A 14906-nucleotide genomic window follows, 5' to 3' on the forward strand; every position below is an offset into this window, starting at 1 on the left:
ATTATTCCCCCATAAAGGCAGGGCAGCAGGACAGACTGCGCCTCCTCAAACACCTCTATCACTGCAGCCTGGATCCTTAAGGACACTAATGGCACACACACATTTAAATCACACTGTCATACATTGAAATAATTCCAGAATCACTGGAATGCAGCTGCTGCTAAGAAACAACCAGTTATTAGTTTCTCCTTTGTTGCAAACATCTTTAATTTTAAAATCTGCTTCATCTGTGAAATTTCAGTTCAAAATGGAAAATTAGGACATCAAGATGGAAGCCAACACTTCTGAACAGTTCGTGTCCAGGATGTGGGGGGTCTGCAGAGATGTTAGTGACCCATTGCCTGACCCTGGACCAGTTCTGGTCATCGTCGTGGTTCACTGGGACCTGTTGGTGAACGGGTCATGGCGTTCTGCGAGCCTGCAACTCAGAAACAATCCTCACTGAAGCCCAGAGAGGCTAACCTGCTGAGCTGGCCAACATGCAACCTGATCTCTGCATGCAAGATAAAACGTTTTGATAATCTGCCTCCAGATTTTAGAATTTGTTAAAGGAGTAAATTATGTATGTTGGCTTTTAATAGCACAAACAAGTAACCCTAAGCGAAATGTGGTTTTGGGGCCCCCTAGTTCTGCTAACAATGTGGACTGGCTGCAATCAGCAGTCCGATCATTAGATCATTCACACACCTGCTATAAACTTATTGCATCTCTGGCAGTGCTGTTTACATTATATACATGTATAATAGGATACATTTATTGGCCAACTGATTTATCCTCCAGTTGATTTCTGGACGATGATTTCCTTAATTTTGGGGGATCGTGATCTGCTGATACTTACATGTGAAGCCCATCTTATCCCCTGATCTTATCTTCATCAGCAAAGGTTTATAAATCAGCCTCTGTTCTCTTCTGCTCTGCAGTGAGAGGTTTGACTGACAGACTGACCCACCAGGTCAGGTCTGCACGTTTACAGTTAACAATATTCACCTCACTGTTACCAACAGTGACTTTCTTGCTAAATTTAACATTTCAGACAAAAAAAAATCATATCAGCCTAAATCAAAATCAGCAGCTCAGGCTTTTTAAAGATCGGTGACCAAGGATCAGCCAGAAAACTGCAATCGGTGCAGCCCTACACACATATTCATGACATTCTTTGATTAAATAAATTTCACTTAAGCGTTACTCTAATAGCTAAAATGTTAATTTATACCAGGTGAGTCTTTCTCCCTTGAGAATGTGGACCGGTACCGGTACTGGACTGATTCTGAGCTTTCAAATGACTTTAACTGAAGTTTCCCATAACTTAGAAGTTGATGTAAAAATAATTGATTTAGCCACAATATTATTTTAGTTAACAAACAACATATCCACAACTACAGCATAGAGCAGCTCATTGATGTAGCAGCCATGTAGCCTGACGTAAAAACATTTTGCTAGACAATGTCAAACATTGAGACGTTTTAACTATTATCAAACACGGTGTGTTATTGTAAAAACAAATCACTTCATAGTGAAATTGTGTGTTTTTGATATTATAATGACTTAGAAATTATTACTAAAAAAATAAAACAATTAGCTCCACTGAGGGGCCCCTTAGTGGCCCTAAGCAGCTTCTTGGTTTGCTTGTGCCTTGGGCCGGCCCTGACCTGGACATGACTCAAAGGGGCCAGAAAGTGGAGGAGATGAAAAGAGGTTTGGTTTCACAACAGAATGTTCAAAAGAGCCAAATCACAAAGTGAAGCTGCTATAAAGGCCAGTTATAATGTGGCAGCAGAGATCGCAAAATCAGGGAGAGTTTGTAAAAACGGTGCATGATGACAGTTTGTGACCTCGTGTTCCCAGAGGGAAAAAAAACAAACGTTTTCAAATGTGAGCCTGAGCAGAAACACTGTAGCTGATCACACTTGTGATCTTACCACCAATCTGTATGACCAGCTAATGGAAGAAGGAAAAGATTTGGTGGCATTCTCCCTTGCTGTGGATGAGAGCAGCGACGGGTCTGATACTGCGCAGCTGTCAGTCTTCATCCGTGAAGTGGACTCAAATCTGTGTGTTTACGGAGGAACTTTTGGGGTTAAAATCCATGCATGGCACAACCACAGGAAAGGAAAACTTTGAAGAGGTTTCCAAATGTGTAACTGAAATAAAGCTGCCGTGGGATAAACTCGTAGGATTAACGACCGATGCGATGTCCGGTCAAAAAAGTGGACTGGAGGGCAGGGTTCAGGAGAAGATGAGGGAAGAGAACTGTGCAGGTGAGCTGATTGTTATCACTGCATCATACATCAGAAATCACTGTGTGGCAAAGCCCTAAAGATGGAACATGTTGTGACCACAGTGACACAAGTAGTGAACTTTATAGGAGCCAAAGGTCTGAATCACCGCCAGTATAAGTCTTTCCTGGAGGAGTGTGGGTCGGAACACGCAGACGTGCCGGATCACAGCGAGGTGAGATGGTTAAGCCGAGGAAAAGTACTGCACAGGTTGGTCGAGCTGAGGGAGGAAATATGTCAGTTTCTGGAAAGCAAACTGAAAACCACAGCAGAGCTCCGGGAGCAGAAGTTTTTGTGTGAGCTGGTCTTTCTGTGTGACATCTCAGGACATGTCGATGCGCTGAACCTGCAGCTTCAGGGGCGGAGACGCATCATCACAGAGACACGTACGCTGCAGTGAGAGCTTTTAAAACTAAACTGTGTCTGTGGGAAAATCAGATGCAACACGGAAACCTTGGCCATTTTTCCTGCTGCCAAACCATAAAAACGCAGCTCTCTATCGCCGTGTTGCCCTGCACAATTTGCTGAAAAACTCTGTGTACTCTGCGCTGAGTTTAGCCGGCGATTTGCCGACTTTGATGCCCAGAAATGTAGATTTGAACTGCTAAGTAATCCCTTCACAGTCGATGTGGAAAACGCACCAACCAGCCTCCAAATGGAGCTGATTGAACTCCAGTGTAATGACACGCTGAAGTCAAAGTATGAAGCTGTGGGTGCCGCACAGTTTCCGCAGTTCATCCCCGACACAATGCCTCAGCTCCACACCCAAGCTGCTCAAATGCTTTCCATGTTCGGCAGCATTTATCTGTGTGAGCAACTTTTCTCCACGATGAAGATGACCAAAACATCTCACAGGAGTCGTCTGACTGATGAAAACGATACTGAGGATTTCCTGAGCTCAGAGCCTGAACCCAGACATCGATGAATTAACATCCAAGAAGAGATTCCAGGTATCTGGCTTGAGCACAACAGATTAGATCAGTGTGGCAACCTGAGCAATAATTAATGTTTCCTTTGCGGATGTTTTCTTACACAAAGGATCACTGTGTGGCAACTCACTCCAAGGCATGAAACTGAATGGTTGATTTATTTATTTATTATGTTTTTTTTTTAAATTATTATTATTATTAGCCTGGGGGAAAAAAATATTTTGATATTTAAATCAGAAGGCTGCAAATAAAAAAGTATACAATTTTTATTTAAATTTTATTTAATAAATTAATGCCATTTATATATATTTTAATAATTAAAAAAAATATAAAAAAATAAAAACTCAGGTGATATGGACTTAGAGCTTCAGCCTGGTATTCACCTTGCTGACGTCAGCTGCTTTGGGCCTACGCAACATACACAGTGACGTGGCTAGATAAGAAAACAGTCCTATGACGTCACAGAGGCGGTTATATATCGAAGATCTCTGTTATATGTATTCAACTTCCCTCAGCAAGCGAGAGCACAGATCATTGAATACTTGCAGACATTTTTGAGAATATTTGGATACCTTTGATATTTTTGACAATGAGTATTTTATCTGGCTCTACAAGCTGGATTGGAGCTGGTTTGGGCCTCCACAAAGTCAATCAGCCCAAACTCAATCAGGGCTTTGACTTTGAGAAGTTCAGGACCCAAACAGCTCTGGAGAAAAGCCCATTTCTTGCTTCCCGCTATTACACCTCCTCAATGGGGCTGGTTGAAAAATCCAGAATATTTTGTACTGGAGTGCCCCTGTCGCGCGTAGACCTCATCAGAGCGCTTAATCGACCACGTGAGGTGAAAAGCGCTGCCACACAGACACATTACACAGATTTCAGATTTGACGGTACACAGTTTCTCCCACCGCCAGACAGAGATGATGAGGACCAACCAGCAGCTGAGAATTACATCGGACAGGCTCAGCAAAGAAGAAAATATTTTACAAACTTTTTTGGACGGGACCCAATTGGTGTTTGTGGAAAAGGTCTGATCAATGGTGTATGCAAAGCCCTCAATGCTACCCGAGAGCTCTGCACTGACATCATGGATTTCATCCTTGGAGAAGACCACTTGGACGAAGAGGAGGAAAACCCATATGAAAAGATTGTGTGGCATTGAGACTGGCTGTCTGTGTCTGTAGCGCAGACTGGAGCAAGTGGATCTGAGACAGACGTTGGAGCTGACGAAGCAGATTACCCACCCTTCTTGGAGTCCTTAGAGGGGGTACTGGAGAGTGCCCTTCCTGGGGGGCTCCCTTGTTCTACTGGGGGATGTCAATGCTCACGTGGGCAATGACAGTGAGACCTGGAGGGGCGTGGTTGGGAGGAATGCCCCCCCGATCTGAACTCGAGAGGTGTTCTTTTGTTGGACTTCTGTGCTTGTCATGGACTGTCCATAGCGAACACCATGTTCAGGCATAAGGGTGTCCATATGTGCACTTGGCACCAGGACACCCTAGGCCACAGTTCGATGATCGACTTTGTCATCGTATCATCGGATTTGCGGCGGCATGTCTTGGACACTCGGGTGAAGAGAGGTGCGGAGCTGTCCACTGACCACTACCTGGTGGTGAGTTGGCTCCATTGGTGAGGGAGGATGCCTGTCAGACCTGGCAGGCCCAAACATGTTGTGAGGGTCTGCTGGGAACGTCTGGCAGAGTCCCCTGTGAGGTGGAGCTTTAACTCCCATCTCCGGCAGAACTTCGAACACATTCTGGGGGAGGTGGGGAACATTGAGTCTGAGCGGACCATGTTCCGTGCCTCCATTGCCGAGGTGGCTTATCGGAGCTGCGGCCGCAAGATTGTCGGTGCCTGTCGCGGCGGCAACCCTCGAACCCGTTGGTGGACACCTTCGTTGAGGGATCCTGTCAGGCTGAAGAAGGAGTCCTATCGGACCTTTTTGGCTAGTGGGACTCCAGAAGCAGCTGATGGGTACCGGCAGGCGAAGCGGCATGCAGCTCGGGTTGTTGCTGAGACAAAAACTCAGGCGTAGGAGGAGTTTAGAGAGGCCATGGAGAAAGACTTATGTACGACTTTGAGGTGGGGCCATGGTCTTGAGCCAGAAAAGGGTAGAGTGCCTTCCCCAGGTCAGGGAGGGTGTCCTGCCCCAAGTGTCTCAGGATCTTGTTCACGAATGAGGGAAGAAAGGAGCGGGAGATCGACAGGCGGGATGGCGCAGCATCTGCAGTGAAGCGGGCACTGTACCGGTCCATTTTGGTGAAGAGAGTCTGGTGGCAGTGAAGAGAGAGCTGAATCAACAAGCAAAGCTCTCGATTTACCGGTCAAGGGCTTAGAGGGGCCGGCCCCGGGCTGGAAAGAGTCACGAGGAGCCACTGGGAGGAGCCAAGGAGCCACTGGGAGGAGCCGAGGAGCCACTAGGAGGAGCCGAGGAGCCACTAGGAGGAGCCGAGGAGCCACTGGGAGGAGCCAAAGAGCCACTGGGAGGAGCCAAGGAGCCACTAGGAGGAGCCACTGGGAGGAGCCGAGGAGCCACTGGGAGGAGCCACTGGGAGGAGCTGAGGAGCCACTAGGAGGAGCCACTAGGAGGAGCCGAGGAGCCACTGGGAGGAGCCACTGGGAGGAGCCGAGGAGCCACTAGGAGGAGCCACTGGGAGGAGCCAAGGAGCCACTGGGAGGAGTCAAGGAGCCACTGGGAGGAGTCAAGGAGCCACTGGGAGGAGCCAAGGAGCCACTGGGAGGAGTCAAGGAGCCACTGGGAGGAGTCAAGGAGCCACTAGGAGGAGCCACTGGGAGGAGCTGAGGAGCCACTAGGAGGAGCCACTAGGAGGAGCCGAGGAGCCACTGGGAGGAGCCGAAGAGCCACTAGGAGGAGCCACTAGGAGGAGCCACTGGGAGGAGCCACTGGGAGGAGCTGAGGAGCCACTAGGAGGAGCCACTGGGAGGAGCTGAGGAGCCACTAGGAGGAGCCATTGGGAGGAGCCAAGGAGCCACTGGGAGGAGCTGAGGAGCCACTAGGAGGAGCCACTAGGAGGAGCCGAGGAGCCACTGGGAGGAGCCGAAGAGCCACTAGGAGGAGCCACTAGGAGGAGCCACTGGGAGGAGCCACTGGGAGGAGCTGAGGAGCCACTAGGAGGAGCCACTGGGAGGAGCTGAGGAGCCACTAGGAGGAGCCATTGGGAGGAGCCAAGGAGCCACTGGGAGGATCTGCAGCCGTCCTGTTGCAAAGCAGCAGATTGCAACCAACTTTCTTTAATCTCCAAGTGTTGAACAGGAAAAAAAACACTAAACTAACTAAATTAAAAATAAAATTGTTTAACTTTTTCCTTTGGGTGTTCCTGGGTGATCATTTTTTTGCGGCAACATTCCATGTCCCCGTGTTTTGCTTACAATTATTTTTTGTAAAATCTCCCAAATATTTACAACAAAGTATTTTAATTATACATTTAGATATTTGCCATTATTCAAATATAAATGAAATGCCTTTTAAATATTATTTTGCTCTTTACACACCTTTTTGGTGACCGACATGTTTAATGTCATTGTGTTCACAGTGCAGTGTAATAAACTTCCTCATGAAGTTTAAACTATAAAATATATTTTTTTATTTTACGTTTTTCTTCAATAAGGTAATTAACTGGACTAAACCGTATTTTAATATGCAATTGAATCTGTTGAAACTATTTTTCTTATTTGATATTTTCTTCATATTATACATGTCCCAGTACTAACTTTCCACCTTGTTAAGATGTTTCCTTTTTGCCTTCAAAAAGTCTAAAATTTTATAAAAACCATTTAATGGAAGTGACATCAATTGGTTTTGAAGTAAATTCAACCATGGAAAACAAGGAAAGTTTCAACTGTCACTATATCTGTACTTTTTTTAATCTTAAATATATGAAACCTGTATGAGTCAACCTTAAAGTTCCACACTGTTAAGATAGATTGTGGAAAATGTTTATTCAGTAGAATAAAAAAAAACATTATATTAGATTTAGTCATTAAAGGTTTGTTATTATGTTGAAGGTTAACTAGCTAAATGTTGACCCCATAAAGAGCTACAAGTAGATTAGTTAGAAAAGTTTCACCCTGTTAGGTTCATGAACCAAACAGGGTGAAAAGTTATCATTTTAAGTAAAATAAAAAATTTCAGATGATGGAATAGAGTTGCAGAATAGTCTGAGTTATTATCAGATGTCTTTGCCATTTATCTGTTTTCATTTCACTTGGTGACTCCTGTGAGGGGAACACTGAGTACCTGTCGTGGGAAAATCCTCTACAGGGATGTCACCTGTTTTCCCAAATAGAGCCAGGACAAATACTCTGCCTATATTTTGACTTGAAAGAGGCAATCCTGCAACCAATGATGAAAATCGTCAGATTTTAGAATCAAAGATCAATCAATCAATCAATCAATCAAATTTTATTTGTATAGCACATTTCAGCAGCAAGGCATTTCAAAGTGCTTTACATAATTTTAAACAGTGAGAAAGAAAAAGAAAGTAATAAAAAGATAAAAAGAAAAGATAAAATCACAGCCTAACAGGACAAGGCCTCCAGCCTTGCAGCACCAGGCTCCGTCCGCCTGTTTCGCGAAAATTTTGCGCTAGGACTTTCGCTGTCCTACGCGGATTTTGTGCATTAATTGGTTACCTGTTAGTCTAGAATTTACAGGGTTAAACAGTGAGAAAGAAAAAGAAAGTAATAAAAAGATAATAAAATCACAGCCTAACAGGACAAGGCCTCCAGCCTTGCAGCACCAGGCTCCGTCCGCCTGTTTCGCAAAAATTTTGCGCTAGGACTTTCGCTGTCCTACGCGGATTTTGTGCATTAATTGGTTACCTGTTAGTCTAGAATTTACAGGGTTTTATATACGCGCAATGACTCCCAGTCACTCGCAAATACATAGAAGGCATCAATTGCCATAAGCAACTGTAAACAGGTGGGTTTTAAGTTGAGATTTAAAGGCACCCAGTGTTTCAGCTGTTTTACAGTTTTCTGGAAGTTTGTTCCAAATCCGTGGTGCATAGAAACTGAATGCTGCTTCTCCTCGTTTGGTTCTGGTTCTGGGGATGCAGAGCAGACCAGAACCAGAAGATCTGAGGGGTCTAGATGGTTGGTACAGCAATAACAGATCTTTAATGTATTGTGGTGCTAAACCGTTCAGTGATTTATAAACTAACAACAGTATTTTAAAGTCTATTCTTTGAGCTACAGGGAGCCAGTGTAGGGACTTTAGAACTGGTGTTATGTGCTCTATCTTCCTGGTTCTAGTGAGAACGCGAGCAGCAGCGTTCTGGATCAGCTGCAGCTGTTTGATTGATTTATTAGTCAGACCTGTGAAGACGCTGTTGCAGTAATCAATACGGCTAAAGATAAACGCATGGATGAGTTTCTCTAGATCCTGCTGAGACATTAGTCCTCTAATCCTGGAGATGTTCTTCAGGTGATAGAAGGCCGACTTTGTGACTGTCTTTATGTGGCTCTGAAGGTTCAAGTCAGAGTCCATCACTACTCCCAGGTTTCGGGCCTGATCCCTGGTTTTCAGTTGTAATAACTGAAGCTGAGCATTGATTCTAGTTCGTTCCTCTTTAGGTCCAAAGATAATAACTTCAGTTTTGTTTCTGTTCAGCTGGAGAAAGTTTTGGCCCATCCACACATTTATCTGATCTAAGCATCTGTTCAGTGATTGGATGGGTTCAGAGTCACCTGGTGACATCGTGATGTAGAGCTGTGTATCATCCGCATAGTTATGGTAGCTAATCCTATTTCCTGCTATAACCTGAGCCAGCGGGAGCATATAAATATTGAAAAGAAGGGGTCCTAGGATTGAGCCTTGGGGTACCCCACATGTGACCTTTGACCTCTCTGATGAGAAGTTTCCAATTGAAACAAAGAAATTCCTGTTCTTTATGTAAGATTCAAACCAGTTGAGCACTGGACCAGAGAGTCCGACCCAACTCTCCAGTCGATTCAGTAAAATGTCATGGTCAACAGTGTCGAAAGCTGCACTGAGGTCCAACAGAACCAGCACTGTGGTTCTCCCACAGTCTGTGTTTATATGGATGTCATTGAACACTTTTACAAGGGCCGTCTCCGTGCTGTGGTGAGCACGAAAACCAGACTGGAAGGAGTCAAAGCGATTCATTATTGTTAAGAAGTTATTTAATTGTTTAAAAACTGCTTTTTCAATAACTTTGCTGATGAATGGGAGGTTGGAGATCGGCCTGTAATTCTGCAGTAGTGATTTGTCTAGATTGTTCTTTTTTATCAGTGGTTTGATAACTGCTGTTTTCAAAGTCTGGGGGAAAACACCTGAAGACAACGATGTGTTTACTATATGGAGCAGATCATTAGCAACGACAGGCAGGACTTTCTTAAAGAAATGTGTGGGTAGGACATCCAGACAGCAGGAACTGGAGCTTAATTGACTTATAATTTCTTCTAGGGTTTTATAATGAAGTAGTTGAAATTGGGTCATTTTTCCTGCATTCGTTTTGTTTGGGCACAGCATTGGTACTGGCTTTGGAGTGGATGTGCAGATTAATCCTCTGATCTTTTGAATTTTCTCTGAAAAGAAACTGGAAAACTTGTTGCAGGCGGCATTAGATTGAAGTTCAGGTGGCAGCATCACAGGAGGATTTGTGAGCCTGTCAACAGTATCAAATAAAGCTCGGGCGTTGTTAGTGTTTTTGTTTATGACATCTGCAAAGAAAGCCTCTCTTGCAAGTTTTAGTGTTGTGTGATAGTTACGTAGTCTTTCCTTGTAGATGTCATAATAAACGTGTAGTTGAGTTTTACGCCATTTCCGTTCGGCTCTACGGCAGAGTTGTCTTGCAGACAGAACTGTTTGTGCATTTCTCCATGGAGATTTCTTCCTACCAGACACAACCTTCACTTTAATGGGTGCAATGTAATCAATGATATCTGAAAGTTTGCACTGAAAATCATCTACCAACTTATCTACGTTATTATAGCTTAAGGGCGAGGAAGAAGAGTAGATTTGATTAAATGTTTCTGCTGTGTTTTCTGTGAAAGTACGTTTTGTGATAGTAGCTGTTTGTCCAAGTGGGTTAATGGATAAAGAACTTTCAAAGATAACAGCAAAGTGGTCCGACAGGGCGACATCAGTTACAGAGACATTGGAAATATTCACACCCTTACTGATAACCAGGTCCAGTGTGTGTCCATGAGTGTGTGTTGCTTGTTTGACATGTTGTGTTAAACCAAAACTCTCTAATATATCAAATAGCTTTTTTGCCCCTCGGTCTTGGGGGTTGTCAACATGAATGTTGAAATCACCGACAATTATCAAACAATCGTAGTCAATGCATATGAGAGATAGAAGTTCATTGAAGTCCATAAAGAAATTTTCCACATATGTTGGAGTTTTGTATAAGGTTAGTATCAAAGTTCTTTTGTGGCCTTTTACCTCAATTCCAAGATACTCAAAAGACATAAAATGACCCAGAGAGATTTTGCCACAGTTCATGGTATTTGTAAATATTGAAGCCACGCCTCCTCCTTTTTTATGTTTTCTATTCTCACTTAAAAAATTGTATGTAGGAGGCGCTGATTCAATTAGTACGATTGCTTCATTATTGTCATTCAGCCATGTTTCTGTCAGAAATAAAACATCAATATTATGCTCGGTGATGAAATCATTAATTAATAGAGCTTTAGCACAAAGAGATCTGGTATTTAAAAGAGCCAGTTTAAGTGACTTGGAGGCTGAAAGTTCTTCAGTCTGAGGTTCCTGTATGCAGGGGATCAGTTTGAGGTTTGAATTAAGACCGCTGCTTTTTGTATTTCTGTTTTTTCTAACTTTTCTTCTAGTGATCCGGACAGGTAATGTCCTGCTATGAAATGTCGGGGGGCCAGACACATTCTGGTGGAAGACTGTTGTAAAAATAATATCTGGACCCCGGTCTCAGACCTCAGAAACGCAGAGTGCTGGATCCTCAGGGAGGTCAGAGGCAGGTGGCTTAGATGAAGTTGATTTTAGATGTTGATTTTCCACCCTGTTATGGGACAATCCACCATGTGATGTTCCATTCCACATGTTTTTATTAAATATTGTTACAGAAACATTAAGTACTGTGGACTTTTCTTTGCCATGTTGGGAATTGAAGACCAATAAATGCACATATTGGTATAAGGTATTGTCGATTATTTTAGTTTATTAGTAATATCAGAAACTGTAGAGTACTCACCATTTAGAAATTGTATTAGATACTTAGCAACCCTGAACAGGAGCACTTAGTTTACATACTACATTAGAACAACATTAGATTACTTTTCTTTCCTCTTTTTTTTCTCTCCTTTGGTTTGTTGTTTTGTTTGTATTTCCTTTAACTCATGTAAAGCACTTTGAATTGCCTTGTTGCTGAAAGTGTGCTATATAAATAAAATTGCATTACATTACATAAGTTTTTAAAATTAGCAATATTTTCTATGCTGTCGGTAATAATGAGTAAAAAAAACAAACACAGACATAAATGACCCATAACTACATGTTACAATTTCAAAAATAAAACATATTATACAGTAAAAGGGACACACTCTTTTAAGAAAAAGTATTTTTCCCCTAAATTTACATGTTTAACTATGGTCTATATGTAAATGTTCCTAACAGGGTGGAACACATTCAGAGACAATGGTGGGAAAAAAAACACCTGTAATTATTAATTTATCCAATTATTGTTAATTTCTTATTGTTGAACATGTCAGTGTTGTAACACAATATTTAAATCTTAACCCTAACAAACAAAACAAAAAAAAATGCCTGTCAGAGCGATCTGAATGTCAATTTTAATTTGTTCAATCAGTAAAATCAGGAGAACAGCCAATGTAAAATAAATAAATAAAGGAACTGAAAAAAACAATATATGTAAAACATGCAACTTCTTTCAAATGGTTCTGAAAGTGCAATTAGGAATTCTAAATATAATTTAAAATAATAAAGCACATGTGTCAAATTCAAGGCCCGCGGGCCACATGTGGCCCGCCATGTCATTTTATGTGCCCCTCCAGCGTGTTATAGGCAGGGGTGAAAGTAGTTTTAAATTCTTGGGGGTACTGTGACAAAAAAATCTCTCTCTCTCTTATATATATATATTTTTATTTTTTATTTTTTTTTTTTTAACGTCATGGCATGGACTGCATCCCAGTTTTCCATTTCTAGCATATAACCATTCATTTCTGATTTTAAACTGGTTATATTGTTCCTGTGTCCAGGCAGAAGGATGATGAGTAGGCCTAGCATCATGACCTGTTTGTTCTGAAGCGGCTTCCACTTCATCTCCCTGACTCTCAGATTGCTCAAAATCTTCATCAGCTGTTTTTTTAATTTTGTCGGGTATCTTCTCAGCTCCGGTCTCCCTGTCTTTTCTTTTGAATAAGGACGTTATTTTTCTCTGCATGCTGGTCAAGTTTCGATTTCGTTTGAAATTTTTAACAATTTAGTTGTTCTCGCGGTTTTTATGTAAAGGTTTGTAGATGGTAAATGATTTATTGTTCGTCCTGTCCCAAAGCAAGCGGAGGTTTTTAGTATTAGTGCACCACCTTCGCAAAATGACCCAGTCTATTTAATCGAACACACCAATCCCCTTGGCAACCACTGTGTTTTGGAGATAAACACTCAAGCACTCATGTTAAATTAAATTAAATCTCTGGTCATAGCGGTGTTCTCAAGCTGCGATGTGTTGTTGAAATTGAACCTAATTACATGAAATACAATTAGTTCATCTCTCTTTGCTTTTACTTTGGATATTTTGTAACAAACAATGTTGACCTTTAAAGGCTGGCAGTTGATGAAAGCTTCGAACTCCGAGGGGGGCAAAAGGTGGAGAATTGAGGGTCTAGCATATCACGAACAGTTCAGAAACAATATGAAGTGAGAAAAAAGCTATTTATTAACTTATTAAGTCATGTTTTAGACCAGTGGTTCTTAACCCTGGGTTCGATGAGGCTGTCTCAGGGGTTCGGCGGAGCCTCTGCCGCGGAGGTAAAGACACACCTGTGTAAGGTCGTGATGACGCCCCGCTTTGCCATCACTTGCTGCAAAGGATCACGTTACATTGCTTAGCCAATCAGTGCTGCGGAGGAGCATGTATCCCCCCCTCCGCTTAACAGTTTCCAGCAGCGCTGGCGATATTTTACTTATTAGAAGGATTCAGTGAATGCGCATATGAAACTGGTGGGTTTGGTACCTCAAAAAAGGTTAAAAACCACTGTTTTAGACTGGTCATTGTTCGAATAACCAGTCAGTCATGTCTAATCAGCGGACGCACTCACGGCTGTGTGCACCCGCTGATTCTTTACAGCAGACAGCCGCTCCATTTTCTTGAGGGTACTGCGTACCCCCGCTAAATCTTTTGGGGGTACGCAGTACCCCTCCGGACCCCCTTACTTTCACCCCTGGTTATAGGTCCATGGTTGACTTGTAAAAGAGGTTTTCAGCAGGAATTGACTACAAAGTGCATCTCCCATAATGCATTGTAATTGTTAGCAGCCAACCTTACGGCTTCTCGCCACTAGAGAGCAGCAGAGTCACCTCAAGCTGCTTATTGATTTTCCCAGAGAGTTGTGTGTGTGAGTTGGTGTCAGGGCGGCAGGTCGCGCTAGGCTTTTATTTGTTATCCGTTATCTTGACCGACAACATAAAAAAAATCGGTCCTGTACTGTTTTTATCCGTGAAATTACAATCATATTAACATCGGCTATTTAGCCGCATTTTATGCGGTTTAGTTAATATTCACCGTGAATCCAGATCCCATCACAAATTAAGCAGATAAATGCATCTACATTTTTCTCCGTAGTGACAAAAACCACTGACTGAGGCCACAATAACTTAAATTAAGCGACTTCACTTAAATTAGGGGTCTGAACGCACTTCCTCCTGGTCTCCATCTGCAGAAAAATCTGTGCTAATTCATCAGTCAGTTGGATCTGTCTGATCCACACAGATCAACTGAACTCTGAGTGTTTTACCCTGTGCGGTCCGGTGTGCGCTTTTACGAGGATTTTTTTTTTTTTTTTTTTTTTGCGTGGTTTCGCTTCTCCGAAACGGACAGATGTTACGTCTGCAGCTCCCCCAGAACGCCGCTCTCCTGGGTAAAATGCACCAATAAGGCTCCATTTGTTAAATCTTCTGGATAAGTTACTTCCAGCGGTCTTTAATCCTTCGCAGCGGCGGAGCCGCGTCCGCAGTGGTTGAGCAGACTGCGCATGTTACAGTCTAATTAACTTCTGCGTCGTCATTTATTTCCTCAAGATAAATTACCGGCTCCTCAAATGGATTAACACAACGTTGCATTCTCTTTAGTTTTGTCTGGTCTGTAATGGAGACTTGAATTTAACGCTTTGGACCTTTGGATGCGCTCTGCACATTGCAAGGCAGCTCATATTGCCAGCGAAGCGTGCGATACCTACACCGGCTACCAGGGGACCCCCCCAAGAACATTTTTTTTTCTTTTTTTCCATAAAACAATGATTTCTACAAACATCACATATATTATTGTAAAAACAAATCACTTCATGATGGAATTGTGTGTTTCTCTCATTATAATGACATAGAAATTGTTACTAAAAACAAAAACGGTCTTCTGAAGGGGTCCCTTGGTGGCCCTAAGCGGCTGCTCAGTTTGCTTATGCATTGGGCCGGCCCTGAGAAGAGTATGCCAGACACACAGCTTCTCTG

The 14906-nt window shown here is 42.8% G+C and overlaps 1 pseudogene; it reads left to right on the top strand.

The window, feature by feature from the left end:
- Positions 1-268: 268 nt before the first annotated feature.
- Positions 269-4088, top strand: LOC148152481 (general transcription factor II-I repeat domain-containing protein 2-like; annotated as a pseudogene).
- Positions 4089-14906: the final 10818 nt, after the last annotated feature.

This window comes from Poecilia mexicana, unplaced genomic scaffold, assembly GCF_051168715.1.
Source record: "Poecilia mexicana isolate PSO_F unplaced genomic scaffold, ASM5116871v1 scaffold_23, whole genome shotgun sequence".
NCBI lineage: Eukaryota > Metazoa > Chordata > Actinopteri > Cyprinodontiformes > Poeciliidae > Poecilia > Poecilia mexicana.